The following is a 19,276-nucleotide window of genomic DNA, read 5'->3' on the forward strand; positions in this document are numbered from 1 at the left end:
ACCTGGTAAAAGACTTTATTATTTTTGTCTGTGACATTTTCATTGCAGTTTTGTCTTAATGAGAGAGTTAATAATGCCTTATTAATATAATAATATATATTTTCATTGATTGCATTGAATTAACTGTAGCTGATGTCTGAGAGGCTTTCTCTGCATGACCAGACCCTGCGGAAATCACACATACTTATATATATATATATATTTATTTATCATAAATCATCTGGTTTACCATTCATGACAGATACTTTACTCCCAGTGTTTTAGGACATAAAATTTGCTCCCATACAAGATATGAGAACATGAAATAATATACTAAAACAATAAACTATAAAAGAATAATTAATAACAATAAATTTAATTGATATGGTGCTTTCAGGGCGCTCAAATTAACTTTTGTTTATATGCATGTAAAAGCCAACTACTGGAAACAAAATTTCACAGGAACATTTACAATAAAATGCAATTTAATAAAAAAGTAACAATACAATCACAGTAAAGAGCAGAACTGAAAACTGAGCTTTACAAAACTGACCAAACCTCAGACAATAAAAGCAGATCTGAGAAGGTGAGTTTTGGGAAGTGGTTTGAACACAGACAGATCAGTGCAGTCTCAGATGTGTTTATGGGAGAATTCTAAAGAGAGGGAGTAGCAACAGAAATATCTCTGCTCCTCCACCCCCCCTCCCCTCCCCCAGGTCCGGTGTCTAGTCCTGAGGGGTGGGGTGTGGACAGGTGTTAAACGTCAGAGGAGTGAAGGTTTTATTATAAAATTCAGGGTCGTTGTGAGATCAAAAAATTGGGAGCACACCCTGGAGGGGACACCTTTCTTTTGCAGGGCGACACACACTCACAGATTTATTCACACACTCAAACCTACGGACACTTTTGAGTCGCCAATCCACCTTCAAAGTGTGTTTTTGAAACCGGAGCCCTGCAACAGGAGCTGTTAAAAGAAACAAATAACATCTCTTTGCTACTTGCTCTTCTCATGTGATTACTGTGGCTATTCATCCTTCTGTCATGATTACTGCTGTAAACCCTGGCACCATCACCAGCTCCTCCAACAGAGTGTTCAGGTTCTAAAAAAGTTTTAATATTCAGCTTTATTCCCAGCATTACATGTAACTTAGTATGTGACATCATAATCCACGTCAGAAAATGCAGCTTCTCTTTATCTGCCTCCTTTATCTCATCAGCTTCCACCGAATCTTCCACTTTCTTTCTCTCTTCCTCTTCTTTCCTTTTCTCTTCCTCTTCTTTCCTTCTCTCTTCCTCTTCTTTAAGCCTCTGCTGAGTGTTGTGGTACATCTCTCTGGTGTAGTAAGAGCCAAAGATCTTCCTGCTGTTCAGTGTGACCACAAACGCAGGAGATAAGCCTTCTGTAAACATCTCTCAGACCAAGATGATATTCTTTGTTGAACTCTTTCCTGATCCAGCCGTCCCCAACAGAACAATCCTCAGTTCTGTCCCTGTGGATCAGTAATAATATTAATATTAACAACACCATCTTAGATATTTACTGAGATCTCCACTCAAACTCTAGAGGACACACAAGCTACAATCTCCAGTGCCCCTCCATCTGACCTCAGTGTCGTCCCAGAGACACTCCTGAGATATTATGAGCCAACTGTACAGATACAATCATTGGACCTTTGTCCAAAATGGTGTTCCAGTGCAGTCACTAAAATGATTATGGGTGAATTGTTTTGTTTAATTGTTGTTTGGGCTGTTTCACATCACCCTGCACCTATTTTTAAAATAGACTGCTGAAACTTCAATTACCCTGAATACAAGCGTCTGAATACATTCCTCTCTCTGTAACATTGAGAAGCACTTTTAATTTCATATTTACAACATATCCAAACTGTAACTGGGGTAGTGCCTGTGTAAGTGTGGAAACTAGACCAGGTGTCTACAGGCTTAGGCACCTCCAGTATCAAGAAGGAAAATATGTCAATCACACACCTCCAGGTAAGTCACGCTCCTAGAGACAGGGTGAGGATAAAGCCAGGGGCACAAATAGAACAGAGAGACCCAGGGGTAATGAGGGATAAAAAAGTGTGTTACCAAATTGCCAGCTAGTACAGTGTAGCGCCCTTAAAAACAGAACCCATACTGAGGCCAGAGCTGTGAGAGTGCTCTCCTCAAACGAGGCCAGGGACGGGTGCTACTGATTGTCCTGGATTACTTAAGAGAGCACTGAGTCGCCACCTGGTGGGTGACAGTGGCCAAACAGTAGGGTCAGCCACAGGCCCGACACATGCTAACTCTAAAAGAGGAGTATTGACAATAAAATATATTGTCTACTCCAGTAATAATACTCTGACGTGTATCTCTGTCTAAACTGGCTCTGACAGAATGCAGAAGCATATGTTCTGGCCATGTGCCCAGTTTTACTCAGTTTACTCTGTTTGATCACAGCTAAATGGTATAATTTGAAAGCTCAGATGCTACTGTATTATATGTGTATTTTATTACTGTATTATAACAGTACCAGTCAACAGTTAGGACACATCCATTCAGGGAGGGTTTCCTTTGTTTTGGGCCATTTTTCACATGTTGTGAATGTACAGCACCAGTCGAAATTTGGACACATCTCCTCATCTAATGGTTTAATTTTTTTTTTTTTCTACGTTGTAAATGAATGTGGAAGACATTAAAACTATGAAGGAACACAGATGGAATTATGTAGTAAACAAAAAAGTCTTAAACAAACTAGAATATTTTTTATACTTTAGAATCTTCAAAGCAGCTCCCTTTTGCTTTGATGACAGCTTTGCACACTTTCTGCGTTCTCTCAGTCAGCTTCGTGGTGTCATCACCTGGAGCGGTTTTCAGTGAACAGCTGTGGCCTTGTTGAGGGTTAATTTGTAGAACTGCTCCCTTCTTAATGTGTCTGAGATGGTAACGTGGATTGTGCAGAGGTAGGGGCTGGTACACAGCTCTATACAGTGAACAGCCCTATTCCACCAATGACTAATGAGAAGACTTTTGACTGGAGCTGTATGTTTCAGTGGGCCAGACCACAGCTAACTGTGTAAAAGTTTAAATGTTAGAATAACAAAATATTACTTCCACAATTTAGAAGAGTCAGTTTAAAAATATAATCTGTGGATATCGAGTGATTTTCTGAATGTTTTAATAAATGCAGATAATTTTAAAAAGTTTGTACTACAACAGAAGCTACAGAGCAGTTGTAATATCAAATACTCAACGAGTGCTGTAACTGATGTCCCAGGGGTTTGATCTGCACGACCAGAGACTGTGTACAGAACACAAATTATATAAGCGATATCCACATATTAAATCATCTTAAATTATTAATGTGGAATTGCAAGAGGGAGTGGAGCCATGTAGGAATCCAATAAATGTATCATATTCTCTATACGCTGTTCTAAAACTTGTTCCTACTTTTATCAGATGGAAATGTGTAATTTGAATATGATTTTACTATTCTGTGACGCACTGAGCTCTGCATATTATTTCATCACCCCTTCCTGGTTCCTCTTTTACTGTTCTAGACCCAGTCTTCCCAAGTGTTAAGGTCATCCTAACAGGGAGAGAGAGAGAGAGTGTTCAGTGTGATGCTCACTCTACCACTTCAGAATCATCTTCAAAGACTCTCCTAGTAGTTACTGTGGCTATGATTATTTTATTTCATCTACAACAAATATATCATTTACAGCCCTCACACTGTGTAGATGATAAACAGTTATGGCAAAAATCAGAATTCAGTGCAACTGCTCTTAACAGTGTTAACAGTTTGTGTTTGTACAACAGGCAGTGAAAACTGTGTATTTTGTATAAAGGGTGTAACAGAGCTCAAATAAATAGCTTTAACTGGTAACAGCATCATTACTGCCTCATGTTTCAGAGCTTCATCAATGCACTCAGTAAATTCAACATTTATTCAATCATTGTCTTAAGCACTTATTCAGTTCAGGGTTACAGTGGGTCTGGAGCCTCCCCAGAATCAATATTTTCATTGATTGCATTGAATTGCATGTTTCACCAATATTTAAATTTTGAAAATATTATTTTCTAAAGCATCAGGATGATTCCAACTCTCAGGACATTGATTATTATAGAAGTGCTGGATCAATAAATAATTGTTGAGTATATTATACACAAAACAAGTAAGAAAATGTTTAATGGTTTCCAACCAACATCACCCTTGTAACTACAGCACAAGTTTACAACTATGAACAAGTTTAAGGTTCTCTCTAACATTTAACTATATAATATATAAATATAACTACATATCGTACTCACCCATCACGTTTCTGTGTTTTTCCATCCACTTGTAAAAGCAGATCTGTTCTGAATGTTCTGTACTTTTTCACAGATGCAAAATTTACTTCATGATTTGAATACAGGGAAATCAAACTGTTGGCAGTACGTTTTTGTGTGGGACCGAGGTCGACAGATGACGCCATACATGTTTGTCAGCCAAGATCACCGCGTGTCTGTTTTGGAGCAGTTGGGGTGTTTTCACTGATCTTGTCACATATCAAGTGGAAATACTGCCTCGCTCACTTGCTGCCTTTACACTAGCTCCCCTTTTAAGGGTAAGGCTTGCATTCAAGGTTTGCATAGCCTTTGTACTCTTCCATTCTGAGTCCATGTCCATCTTAAACCCAGCTAACCCTAGTAGACCCCACTAAGGAGTCTTTGTACTGTGTCTCTTCTTGACCTTCTGAGGTACTGATGCAGTGTGTTCTGATCCCTGAGCTGTCAGAGTCCCTGGAGTGGAACTAAAGCTCATCTGAGGATGGGAAAACATTCCCTTTATGACAAGACAAATCCTCTTAAGTAACCTTGTTACACAGTTACAGATGATGAATGAATAAATGAATTAAGAATTAAGAATAGTTTCAGGTTTAGTACATCGAACATAGAATGTTATTTATGAGTTTTTTATCAACACTGTCACTCCTGCTGAACACTCTTCCACCGCTTAGTGTCATTTCTATCCAAGCAGTTTGTATTGAAAGGCTCCTGCTGCTCCACAAATTGTCAGTAATGCCACTCCACATCCAGCAGCAGTTTTTACACATTTGTGTTTAGAGCTAATCTGAGCCTTTTCAAACATCTCTGTAGTGTAGGTTCTGTTATGCTTCTTCACTAATATATCCATCTTGTACAGAAGCTCTGTGATCTGGATCTGTTCCCATCCCTTGTTCCTGAAGGATAACAGGATTAACAGGATAAAAAATATACTATACACAGTGTTGATCAAGGTTATACATTGTTACCCATATATCCCTGACTGCAAAAAGCAGTGAAGTATAAGGGGCCTAGGGCAGAGCCTTGAGGGATGTCTTATGGGCTTTAGATATCTGGATTTCATGAATGTAATGGAATGATAGAATGGAGTAAATGAATGAAATAAATGAAGTAAATAAATGAACTGATGTGCACAGTACCTAAAAGAGCAAGGAGCAAATGAATCTGAATGTACTGAAAAAAAAAAAACAACTGACAGGTTGGAAATATAAGATGATTCGCACTATTCACTGTATTTGTTTCTGACATACTATGCCTACCAGTAATGACTAGCAGTCTGTTTAGTTCCATTCATTCTCAGTGTATTTTCTCTTAATCATTGTCACTCTGGGTCTAGAGCATACCCTTTAGATAACTTCACACAACCAACCCACCTACCAAATTGAACTCGACTCTGAAATCTAGTCCAGTAGCATGAGGTAAGAGATGGAGCATAAAAAGTTTCAAAAATGTCAGTGGTATTGTCCCCTCAAAGGTTTGTCTTTAGTTTAGCAGCAGTGTTGTACACACTGCACTGCAGTGGTGGATTTTTAAAGATCTGTAGGCAATGATTTTACATGCACCACTTTAACAGCAGACTTTTTTATTTCTTACAATATTCAACTTTTTCTTATGGTGGAGTACATACAACATTTTAAGTAAGTAAGTAAACTTTATTTATAAAGCATTCTTTACACAACCTGCATTGACCAAAGTGCTGTACATTCAATGGCCAATGACATCACAAGATTACACAGGTAAAAGAAGTCAGATAAATAACATATATTAAAATAAGTAACAGGAAATGTTACTTGCTTGATGGCTCCAGATCAGGCAAAATTAAGGAAAATAATTCTGCAAGTCCTTGAACACAGACTTTGTGGCAATCTTGTCCTGAAGCATGACCTGATATACTGAGCTCCAAAACAAAACCCCCATGTTTACACAAACATAGGAACCTTAATACGACAGCAGATATATGGCAATGTGTAGAGCAGAACTGAAAATTCAGGAATGAACTTCAACCTCAAAAAACAAGAGACAAAGCAGTAGCAGTTGCACAGTGGGGATGAACAGAGGTAGAGTCAGCATAGAAAGAGGGAGTATTAGGGTGTACATGTTCTAGCAAAACTTAGGTTTGGTTCTTCTTCCACTATTGGTAGAAGGTGGCACACAGAGGTTTACCACATTGATGTTTATAGCCCTGTCTGCATTCTGCCTTCGTGATTCCACTCTGTAGAATTCTATGAGGAGATTTGTGAAAGCCTCTTCAACATTTGTGGAGTCCAAAGCTGACGTCTCTATGAAAGACAGGTTTTGATTCTGTGCAAAGGCTCTGGCCTCATCAGTAGGCACTTCTCTCTGCTCCCTCAGGTCACTTCTGTTGCCCACTAACATGATGATAATGTTACTGTCTGTATATTCGTTTAGCTCATTTAGCCAATGCCTCACATTGTTATATGTAGAGTATCTAGTGATGTCATACACCACAAGAGCCCCCACTGCACCCCGATAATATGGTTTTCTGTTCCTGCTGTGTCCCATATCTCAGCTCTTATGGTCTTTCCATCCACTTGGATACTGCAAGTGACAAAGTCCACATAAATGGAGGCCTTCATGTCATTGTAGAACTCATTCCGTGTGAAACGTATCAGCAGATTACTCTTCCCTACACAAGAATCACCCAAGAGGATTATTTTAAAAGTATAATCATAATCATCAAAACGCTGCTGAAGAGTCAAGCCTTCTGATTTCAGCTGTTTATTTTGAAACGATTACTTACTTTCAAGTGAGAATTTATCCCATGTCCCCTGAATCACTGTGGGCTTCTTGAACATTTTCTCCAACTGTTCCCCTGGCTTAGTTTCCATCTTTTCCACAATATCTAGTGTTACATTCAGCTTCTGTCTCCCTCTTAAAGTTTCTGAAGGCTTCTCTTGGCTCAAATCTCCTCTTCCCATAGTTTTATTTACTGGCACTTTATGAAAGTTTTCATCAGTGTTCAGTCCATGATTATTTTTTTTAATTAATTCTTTTACTGATCTCCCCTCATCCATGCTAAATTCCATTTCTCTCTTCACTGTTCTTTCTTTTTCTTTTTCTTCTTGTCTTTCTTGTTGTAGGATGTATCTTTTCTGCTCCATTTTTTTCTCTTGTCTCTCTTTTTCTTTGACACTTTTTGTTTGTGCTGCCTTGTACATCTCCTGACTGTAAAAACATTCTCTGTTCTGTTGTACTATGGTCTCAATCTTCTCCAGCAGCTTTGTGATCTGAGCAGAATTAACCTCTCTCTTACTGTTGATCAAACTGTAATCTGCTCCAAAGTTTTTAATGAATTCACACAGTTCTACATCCTGAGACATTCTCTTCCATTGTCTGTTAGCCTTTTCCTCTTTTCCAATGAAGAGCACCATAGTGAACTTTAGTGCATCTTCTCCAAACTTCTCCTGAATCCAGTTTACAGAATTCCTGTCTGTGAATTCCTGATCACCAGCAGAAACACATGAGGACCAGGAGCAGAGAGGGAGATGCAGCGCTCTGTTTCAATCTCCTGCTGCTCTGGACTGAGGGCTGTGTTGTTGATTCCTGGAGTGTCGATGATGGAGATGTTTCTATGGTCCACTCGTCCCCTTCTGCATCTCACTCGCTCTGGTTTCTGTTTCTCTGAAGGCTTCTGTTCCTAATATAGCATTGGCTGTTGCACTCTTTCCAACACCAGTGTTCCCCAGCAGCACCAGCCTCAGCACTGAGAGGGGGGAGAGGAAGTCAGAAAAAAGAACTGAAATTCTGAATGAAATACTCAACACTACATTTTATGGAGCTGTGTTACTGTGACACTACCTGCTGCACCACAGTGTCGCCCTTTGTGCATTATTCTATAACACTGAAATACTAATGGACTCAAGCTACAGCCATATGTTCTTATATACAGTTACAATACAAATACACTTAGACATGGTCTGAGTTCCTGCCACTGTTCTTTTCTACAGTGCGTCCCATGCAGCATGAATGTACCTTTAACTTCAATAAATATTCTGAGCGGGCGGCATGGTGGCGCAGCAGGTAGCGTCGCAGTCACACAGCTCTGAACTGGATAAGCGGTTACAGATAATGAATGAATGAATGAATGAATGAAATATTCTGAGCAAAAAGAGCTCAGTTTGTATTCTGTTAGCTGCCAGTTAGTCTTCGAACAGTCGACTGTGATGGACTTACATCTGAGAAAACAACACAACATCATTTTCAATGATTTTACTTTTTGAACAACAGGATAAAAGTTTACAGTTTGGTATTATTCAGCCTCAGACACAAAATTCAAAACACACCCACAAACTTCTGAGGAAAGGTCTGAGACATTGGTTTCACTTTCTGTTTCTCTTCTTTGTCTGATTTGTAAATGCTCTTCTCTCATGTCTGTTTACTTTTTTTAATAAGGGCAGGTTTCTTCTATCCAGCTCCACATCCTTTCAGACCCACACTGTGAACACTGTCTTCTCACAGTAAATGATGTACACCCACAGCTGTGGAAGTGTCAGATCTGAAGTGAGTGAGAGTGGAGATGTTCTCCTCTCTCTCAGAGATGAAAGCTGATTGTCTGATGAGAACATGTTTTGATACGGCACCAGGCGAGAATGTTAGTTTCGTTTTGTTGACAGCGTTTAGTCTTTTATTAAATTCTCCTTTCGAAAACTTTGGAACCAACCCTCCTCAGAAACATGTGCTGAACCTGAGTGTACATTTTTGTTCATAAATGGTTTAGACAGAGGATAGTCTCTGACATTGGTCCTGAACTGTATACAGTCTGTCAGTGAGATGTTACTCACCTGAACGAGCTGATGCCATTTCAGTATCTGAATGATTTTCCCTCACTGCTCTGTAATGACCTGAAAATGGATTGAGGAAACAACAAGTACTTGTGATGTTTTTTTTTTTACTTATATTTTAATAAAGTATAATTACACTGGAATGAAATGATGCAGAATTCAGTTCTAAAACAGTAACAGACAGACTACTTTACAGTGCTCTTGTACGGTCAGTGGAGCTGACACAATGTAGAGTGAGTGTAGAAACAAAGAGGTACATTTACTGTTATAGTTTATGTGTATTTCTAGCAAATCTAACAATGGACAGCTAATACTTCAACACATAACTGATATTATCAGGCATTTAGCACTTGATCAGAAAGTCCAGATATCCACTGCATTTAAAATAATAACCTAGACTTACATAACAATCTCTACTCACCATAGTCGCACATCACTCAGTTAATTAATGTAGGACGTGTATGTGTGTGTGTGTGTGTGTGTGTGTGTGTGTGTGTGTGTTATAATAATGTTTAGTGTTTTCAGCAGCTTTTCTTTACCAGCAGCTTGTGGTCTGCCATCAGGTTTCCTGTAGCTGTAACTGATGCACTGACACAGACTCTCTGATTGGTGGAGAGCTTGAGAGATGCTAATCGGACAGTCTGATTTTCTGTGGTTTTTGTTGCACTTCTTTTTGATGTAACAGATACTCTGCGATGGAGATGGATACTCTCTGATTGAATGAGTGCTTGAGCTGTGTGACCCCCGTATTTGCCATGTCAACACCACATGCACGAAAGTACCCATTTATGGTGAAGTCTTAGAATGTGCTGGAGGATGGTGTGGAGAAACCTTACAGCAAATGTTTTTTATATTCATATTCAAAATATTTAGAGATTTTTTTTAACTAATCTAAACTAAATTTGGAACCATCGGGGATGTTTCCACTAGCATAAATTAGTTTGTAAATCAGAAAAACCACTGTCCCCAGGTGGAACCAAAGAACAGTAGGTTCTTCAGCTTGAACCATGGGTTTGTCTGTTGGGGTGTCGAGGTTCAGTAACTCAAGAAAGAGCTCAGAGCCTTACACATAGCGTTATCACCCACTGCAGTTGGATGGGGGTCATTTACAATGTCTCATATAAATAAATAATAGGAAACAAAACAGGAGGGCGGCATGGTGGTGCAGCAGGTAGTGTCGCACTCACACAGCTCCAGGGTCCTGCAGGTTGTGGGTTCGAGTCCTGCTCCGGGTGACTGTCTGTGAGGAGTTTGATGTGTTCTCCCTGTGTCCGCATGGGTTTCTTCCAGGTGCTCTGGTTTCCTCCCACGCTCCAAAAACACATGTTGGTAAGTGGATTGGCGACTCAAAAGTGTGTCGTCCTGTGGAAGACTGTTAAACATAGCCAGAACCTGATCAGAATGGACAAACATTATTCTTTGTGTAATCACTGCACTCAGCAATCTCTGTTTGTGAATAGTCCTTATTTCTTCTTTATTTTTTCTTGTAATAACGTTGTCATTATAGTAGTCATAGTACACATATTCCCACATATCCCTTTCTGTTTTAATTTCTACATTCCAAGAATACCACAGATTTAAATGTGTTCCGTATATAGTGGTCACCCACACTTCTCAATTAGCCATTGTTACATCTTAACTATGGCTATGTGTATACTTGTGTCAGGTTTTACACTACATCACTGTATGTACAACTATTAATAATTGTATATAACATACATAATGTTATTCAACAGAATTAACTGTACATTTCAGTAAAGGTTTAGTCACTTATCTCAGACAATGTAATGTAATTAACCAATGCACCAATGTAATTAACAAAGCCTCAGAAAGTTTAATTACTTCTCTGGGTTTGAGGTGTTTGTCGTTCTATTTCTTTCATGGGAACCATGCCTCATTTTTCATGCATGCTTTTTGCTTAGAGAATGATGTTATCTATTCAGGTAAACAAAGGTCTTTACTTACAGTGGTATTAGTGTGTGTATGTTGTCCGTTCCTCTGAAGGAAGGTAGGGAATGGACTTATAGCATCTTCCACTGGATCATCGGGACTGATTTAAAACACTGTTTCTGTTTGAGGCTTTTAAAAGTGTAATGACAAAGAAGAAATGCAAATGACCCTGAACTCTAAAGACAGTGTCCTGAAACCTGAGGTAAGAAATAGAGAATGTGATGTACTGAATGGGCCAGGTTTCTTTAGACCAGCACTTTCAGATCAAACTGAACTGATTCTGAGTGTCCTGCCTTGTGCACTGTTTACTGACTTTTACTGATCTTTCAGCACAAATAACTATCCCCCACTCTCAGAATAAAAGGTTCAAAAGTGTCAGTGGCACCGTCCCCTCAAAGTTTTGTCTTCAGTTTAGCAGCAGAGTGGTACACACTGCAGTGGTGGATTTTTAAGATTTGTAGGAATGATTCTATATACACCATTTCAACAGCAGATTTTTTAAAATAATTATTCTTTCTTTTCTTATAATTATTAATTTTCCCTTACGGTGGGTAAATACATTATTAAGGTTTGCGATCAGATTTTAAACCAGTATGGTGCATTTGAATGGATCATATATTTCATTTTAACTATACCTTTATTTTTTTCTGACAGTGTGTGTAAAACTTTCAGTCTTTCCGTTTCTGATCCTCTCTCTCAATATTTAATCACACCCCACTGTAACATCATCCAACCTCTTTCAGGGACATTCTGATACAAGGAACGTGATTTAGCCCGACCAGTAACATCATTGTATCCGTGCTGTTCAAACACACCTTCAGAGGAGTGAGTGTTCAGAAACAGAGAAACTGAGGGAATGTAGATCATTGTATATGAAATTAAGAGAGACATTGTCTTGCATTAAAATAGCTTGGTGATTCCAAACCCATACAGACACAGGGAGAACATCCAAAACTCAAACCCACATACCTAGGAGCCTGGAGCTGTATGATAGATATAGATAGTTTTAGGGCAATGGCATTAAAAAAAATAAATAAATAAAAAATCTGAGAATAATTGTGTAAAAAGTCTGTATATTTCCAAGAATATTCTCTAAATATAGAATATTTAGAGAAACACTGTTTGGGTTATTATTTTCTATAATATGTACACAGACAGACTAACAGTCTGTGTGCCATGAGTGAGTTGTGAAAGAAGCAGTCAGTGAAATGAACAGAATTATTTATTAAACGCATCCACACAACATGACGACTAAACCCTATCATTGTAGCCCCTGACTGCAATGCTCAAGGCTTTAGTTTATTGTACAACCCATGAGCCGTAACAGGATGGAGCCTCGTGGGCACGCCAGTGTTCCACTCGCTCTGGATGTATCATTTTCGTGACCATTAATTGTATCCTGTGAAACTACATGCCCTCTTCTGAATAAACGGGTTCTTGCACGGATTCAGGGTTTAAATACTAATCACAATCTGGTCCTGGTGTGACAGAGGACTGATTGTTTATTCCTGAAATCTATACCATAGTATGACTTCAGCAACACACTGCAATCCACAATTACATTGATAATGTGTCTGCCCCATTATACGGGCAGCAAATTATTCCGATAGTATTCTCCAAATTATTCCGAGATTTTTCTCTGAATTATTCCAAGATTATTCTCAGAATTCTGACTTTATTCTCGGAATCTTATTTCTTTTTTTCAATGCCATGGCCCTACATCTCCGTCATAGGATAGAGACACTACACTCCCAGAAAAACTGTCACTGTGTTGGTTCCCTCAAGGGAACATATTCTGTACATTTAGTTAGGGAACATAATTCTACCGTATCCTTAATTAATTGTAGATTTTTAGGTGTTGATTTCATACTCCCCATTTCCTCTCCAGGGTTTTTCTTTTTTGTTGGGTTCTGTTATTTCACACAGTTGTATGATAAAAGTTTGCAAATATCCCCCTCTCCTTCTGGAGAAAAGAATGTAATGTACCTTTAGAGAAAACAACTGGACTTTAACAACACTGCTGGACCTTTAAAGCTACATTTACACTGTACTCACACTTAACTCACCAACATAAATTACATGGGGGGCACAAACATAGATCATCATGAAGAATCAGTAACACATTGACCAATCACCCAAGTTCATACGAATGATTAATTTTTACCAGTACACTGCAAAGTGTACAACTTCAATATCAAATTTCATATACAGGTATGTGTTTGTTGTGTATTCTATGGCTGTTTTAAACATTTCAGTATTATAAAGACGAATTTTGGATGATAAAAAGATAACACTTCAGAAAACATCATGACAGCTATCAGCAGAATACAGGTGACTGGGATAATAGGCTTGAATATTCCAGAGTGCTGTAAACAGTGGCATGTATCAATGCAAGAATATGTAGGTAATAAAGGTTTTCTTCAATGTATAGATATAATCAGGACTTAACTTCTTTTCAAAAGATAGCAATAGTTAATGTTGAGTACATTTTGATTACACTTATTAATACATGACTTACTTGTTCCTGCTTAATGATTCATTATTTCTTGAAGTGTTAATGCCTTCAATTTTTTTTAATTTTCCTTTTTATTATTGTATAATATACACTTATGCACTTTTAAATCCATAAAAATAAATTCATATATTCCCCATCTGTTCAGATTAACTTAGATTAACTTAAATTTGGGACGTGCAGTTTTCTTTTCTTCTCTTCTCCTTTATACTGCCAGATGTGCAAACTCTAGTGTGACTTCTTTGGGATGATCCTATGTCACAGCGGAACAATACACTACTCACATTCAACTTGGCAGAGGTTTCAAACAGGATGCACTTCCAGATGTAACCTGTAGAGTGTTTAATTTAATGAATAGATCCATATGGCTTACAGATCAGGCAAATTAAGGAAGTCTTGTCAAGTCCTTGAACACACTCTGTCGCAATCTCATCCTGAAGCATGACCTAAACACTGCTGTACTGCTCTAAAGAAAACCCCATAAACATATGTTTATACAAATGTAGAAACTCTGAATGAACTTCGGCCTCATAAAAGAAGACCTCCCATAACAAGAAGTAGAGCAGCAGCAGATAATACACTGAAGCAAAGCAGTGATGAAAGGGTGAGAGGAACAGAGGTAGAGTCAGGATGGAAAGAGGAAGGACTGTGATGTACTCTATGTTCTAGCAGCAGTCAGATTTAGTTCTTTCTCGCCTGTTGTTAGAAGGTGGCACACTGAGGTTTACCACACTGTTGTGTTTAGACCTGTCTGCGTTCTGCCTTCGTAATTCAACTCGGTAGATTTCTGTGAGAAGATTTGTGAAAGCCTCTACAACATTTGTGGAGTCCAAAGCCGACGTCTCTATGAAAGACAGAGTATTTCTCTGTGCAAAAGCTCTGGCATCATAAGTGGAGACTTCTCTGCGCTCCCTCATGTCACTCCTGTTTCCCACTAACATGATGACAATGTTACTGTCTGCATATTCTCTTAGCTCATTTAGCCAGTATCTCACACTGTCATATGTAGAGATTCTAGTGATGTCATACACCACAAGAGCCCCCACCACACCCCGATAGTAAGGCTGTATGACAGTTTTGAAACGCTCCTGTCCTCCTGTGTCATAAATCACAGCTCTTACAATCTTTCCATTCACTTGGATGTTGTGGAAGACACAGTCCACACCAATGGTAGAACTGATGTCCTTGTAGAACTCATTCCGTGTGAAACGTGTCAGCAGGTTAGTCTTCCCTACACCAGAATCACCCAAGAGCATTACTTTAAATGAATAATCATACATGTTGGAATACTGATGAAGCAACAAGTCTCCTGATTTAAACTGTCTTTTTGTAGACACTGTCGTTCTTTTAAATGGGCGTTTATCCCATGTCCCGTGTTTCTGTGTGGGCTCCTTGAACATTTTCTCCAACTGTTCCTCCGGCTTTTGTTCAGTATTTAACACAAAATCCTGTTTTACGTTCACCTTCTGTCTCCTCAACATTTCTGAAGGTCTCTCTGAGCTTGGAGCTCTGTCGTCTCTCATCTTAGTTTTTAGCACCTGCACTTTATAAAAGTTTTCTACTGGGATCTGTTTATAGTACACTGTCTTTTCTGTTTCTGGTCTCCTCTCATCCACTCGTCTTTCAAGTTTTCCCTCATCCTTTGTGTGCTTGGGTTTTTGACTTTCTTGTTCTTTCTGTTGATTCACTGCTTGTGTAACTCTTCTTCTCTGTGCTGCCTCGTACATCTGCTGACTGTAAAAACATCCTCCATTCACTTGGACTATGATGATCTCGATCTTCTCCAGCAGCTTTGTGATCTGAGCAGGATTAACCTCTCTCTTACTGTTGATCAGACTGTAACCAGCTCCACAGTTTTTAATGAAATCATACAGTTTTACATCCTGAGAAAATCTCTTCCACTGGCTGCTGGCCTTTTCCTCTTTTCCAATGAAGAGCACCATAGTGAACTTTAGCGCGTCTTCTCCAAACTTATCCTGAATCCAGTTTACAGAATTCCTGTCTTCTTCTGTGATTCTTCCCGCTTTGATCACCAGCAGAAACACATGAGGACCAGGAGCAGAGAGGAAGATGCAGCGCTCTGTTTCAGTCTCCTGCTGCTCTGGACTGAGGGCTGTGTTGTTGATTCCTGGAGTGTCGATAATGGAGATGTTTCTATGGTCCACTCGCCCCCTCTGGATCTCACTCACTCTGGTTTCTGTTTCTCTGAAGGCTTCTGTTCCTAATATAGCATTGGCTGTTGCACTCTTTCCAACACCAGTGTTCCCCAGCAGCACCAGCCTCAGCACTGAAAGGGGAGAGAGTGTATTTGTTCAAAATTGATTTATTACTGTCAGAACATTGCCCTGAACTATCGTCTTTAGTGGTTTACACAAATAATTATTCATTCCTGAAATTATAGTACACTGAAATACTAATGGACTTAAGCTACAGCCATTTATTCCTACATACAGTTACATTACAGAGACATTTAGAGATGCTCTGAGTTCCTGCCACTGTTATTTTCTGCTGTGAGCCCCATGCAGCACAAATGTACACCCCAAATAGACACCCCAAACAGTCTCAAATATTCAATGTTTTAATGAAGCAATAAGCAAAAGTTATTCATATTTCACAGATAGATGATTTAGTAAGTAAGAACATTAGACCAACAAGCACCGCCATAGCAGTATTTCCTTAAAAAGACTTTAACAACAGAAAAAAACTGCTCCAGTTCCCTTTGTTGTTTCTTTTAAAATTTTAAGAAGGTGTTATTTATTTAAAACTTATGATTAAAGAAATACAACCACAAAATAAAAAAAAAACTGATAATGACTGCTTTGAAATCACAATATATCTTTCAACCTTAAAAATCTGCAAAAACAGGAATCAGAATAATAACATGGATGTCAAGGTAGGTCTACAGTGTCACTGCAACACGGCTCTGGGGTCCTCACCTCATCACCTCAGGTCTCTCTCTCTGAGGATTTTGATGTCCACTGAAACAAAGATCAAACCCAGGAACCCAAGATCCTACAGTTGTCTGACACTGACACTAGCTCCAGCACTAAATTATCTTCTGACTTCACTACGCTGGCTAAAATTATCCTGGAGTTTCTGTGGTGTTTTGAGATCTTAATCTGAATTTAATAAAGATGTCCTCATCTCGTCTCTCCTTTGCTTTTTCTTTTTGTAAAAGGCCAAAGCAATTCCTGCCCCAATAAGAGGACCTGCTATGAGAGCACAAGGTGCTGCTACAGCTAATAATGTAACTTCTGCTGTGATTCCCACTACTGCTATTCCCACTCCTGCTGCCACCCCTCCAACAGCTGCTCCTACTGCAGCTTCTTTAACTGCTTCTTTACTGCTTGTGGTACCTTCTGGAACATTTTCCTCCTCTAACATTCTGCACCTATCTTCTAGTATCTTCTCCATGTGCTTAATTCTCTCTTCCTCCTCTTTCTTCTCCTGCTCTTCCTTCATCTTCCTGTACTCCTCTAACATTGTGCACTTGTTCTCCAGCTGCTGCTTCTCTTTCAATAACTGTTTCCTTGCTTCCTCCTGTTTCTTTTCCTCCTCTTCCTTCCTCTTTATCATTGCCTCCAAACTACTGCACTTCACTTCCAGTTTCTGCTTTTCTTCTTTAAACTTCCTTCTCTCTTCTTCTCGTATCTGCTCTTCATACTCCTTTCTCTTTTTCTCTTCTTCTTCTTCTTTCTCTCCTCCTCTTCTGTAATCTTCTTCTGGGCATTCTGGTACATCTCATTGGTGTAGTAAGAGCTGGAGATAGCGTAGATCTTCTTCAGTAGCTCAGAGACCTGAGAACGGTTCCGCAGGTCTTTATTATTAAAACAGTGATATCTTCCCTCACAACTATTTACAAGATCTAGTAGCTCTTCACTTTCATTCAGATATGTCTGTAATGAGATCTCCAACTGGTCCACATAAGTGAACAAGATGATGGTGTGCTTGGAAGCATCTTCTCCAAAGTTCTTCTGAATCCACCTCACGGTGTTCCTCTCCTCATCTGTGTATCGGACTCCCAGTCTGATCACCAGCAGAAATGCGTGAGGACCAGGAACGGAGAGATACACACATCTCTCAATCTCAGCTTTCAGTTTTTCTGCAGTCATAGAGGTGTCAAAGAGTCCTGGTGTGTCCACCACGGAGATCTTCCTGCTGTTCTGTGTGACCTCATGTTTCTCACAGCTCTGGGTCATGGACTTAGAATAGAAAGCCTCTCTAAAGTCCACTCGCCCCAGGAGTGTGTTCCCTGCTGAACTCTTCCCTGATCCGGTCTTCCCCACAAGGACAATCCTCACTTCAGATTCTGTGGATCAACAATTACAGCTCCACATAAGAAACATTGCAAAGTCTTTGCAGATAGTATATTGTTTTTCAGAGGCATTGACCAATACAATAGGACACTCTGGAGCAGCTACATATTAGCATAAGTCCAACCTGCCTGGTGTGACACATTAGATACAGGGGAATAAAGACCCTTCAGCTGGGTACATGTAGTTGTGGCATCAACAGATCACTAGTGCTTCACTCCTAATGTTGTGGTCTATTAACTTAGCTTTAAATTCACTAACTTTGTTTACAAGCCATTGCTGACACATATCACAGGCTCAGCAACAGACAAGAAGGAGAATGGGTTTGTTAAAACCTGTATAGGACTGAATGCAGGTTTGTCTGCCCATCTGTAGTGTGTGACAGGAAAGCAGCTCAAACTGAAATCACATCCATACACTCCATTAATGCAGTTTCATAATTTCATATCCATTCTCTCTGGCTGATTAATCTGAAAACACACTATCATCATCTGATGACTACGTAAGTAAATACTCTAAATCAGCTCAATCTGCCCATGAGGTCTTCTTAGCTAAGTAAGGCTGAATTAAGAACATGTCCATATTCACCTGCAGTGCTCATGTTCCTGAACTCTGTGTGTTCTCAGGCTGAAACACTGAGGAGATGTTTGGGTTCTTCTCCAAACGTCAGTTGGGTTCTTCTCTAGGTGTCTGTGCAGGAGGACTGTACGATAGCTGACAAGAAAATATGCTCTGTAGAGATGATTTATGTTTGTGAGTGTTTAACATTCACCACAGACTTTCTGAATCTGCAGCTAACCTCAGACTTCCTTACATGAAGCAACTACTCTATACTGAAGTTCTCTCTCTCTCTCTCTCTCTCTCTCTCACACACACACACACACACACACTTCCAAATATTTGTACATATTTGTATACATTTGTATATATGTACATACAAATATTTGTACACCCCTTATAAACTCTGAACTCAGCAGCTTTGTGATGCACAATTTCTTTAGTAAAGAAAAATAATCTACTTAATAAATCTGATTGAGCAAACTTATGATTAAATGTGCATCTTGCCAGAATCTCACTGCTTAACCACCACTTTTAATTTCAATTCTGTGATGTTAACATTTGAAAGAGGACATTATGGTTACAGAAGATGCTCCCAGCATGTGTTGAACATGGACAGCCACAGAGGTCCAGGCTCTCTGATTGGCTGGGGGCTTTTCTAAGAACACTGACTACGTGACTTGAGTGTTTCTGCAGCAGGGTCTCTGTTTGCAAACACACCACCATCAACTCTCAGAGCAAAGACGCAGAGTGAGGGTACAAAGATTAACCAGTAATTTATCATAATATATGAACAGCATGTTGATGTAACCTCATCTGCATTCTCCCTGTTTCTTTATTATTCAGTCTAACCT

The 19,276-nt window shown here is 39.3% G+C and overlaps 1 long non-coding RNA gene and 3 pseudogenes across 1 annotated transcript; all 4 read right to left on the reverse strand.

The window, feature by feature from the left end:
* Positions 1-150: 150 nt before the first annotated feature.
* On the reverse strand, positions 151-4,296 carry LOC136686712 (uncharacterized). Its single transcript, XR_010800364.1, has 3 exons — positions 4,273-4,296; positions 2,734-3,550; positions 151-1,469 (listed from the first exon to the last, which is right to left on the reverse strand). It is a non-coding gene; the product is annotated as an uncharacterized lncRNA (long non-coding RNA).
* Positions 4,297-6,575: 2,279 nt separating this feature from the next.
* On the reverse strand, positions 6,576-9,108 carry LOC136677670 (GTPase IMAP family member 7-like; annotated as a pseudogene).
* Positions 9,109-13,736: 4,628 nt separating this feature from the next.
* LOC136686347 (ras-related protein Rab-11B pseudogene) lies at positions 13,737-15,375 on the reverse strand (annotated as a pseudogene).
* On the reverse strand, positions 15,373-18,570 carry LOC136677680 (GTPase IMAP family member 9-like; annotated as a pseudogene).
* Positions 18,571-19,276: the final 706 nt, after the last annotated feature.

Source organism: Hoplias malabaricus, chromosome 2, assembly GCF_029633855.1.
Source record: "Hoplias malabaricus isolate fHopMal1 chromosome 2, fHopMal1.hap1, whole genome shotgun sequence".
Taxonomy (NCBI): domain Eukaryota; kingdom Metazoa; phylum Chordata; class Actinopteri; order Characiformes; family Erythrinidae; genus Hoplias; species Hoplias malabaricus.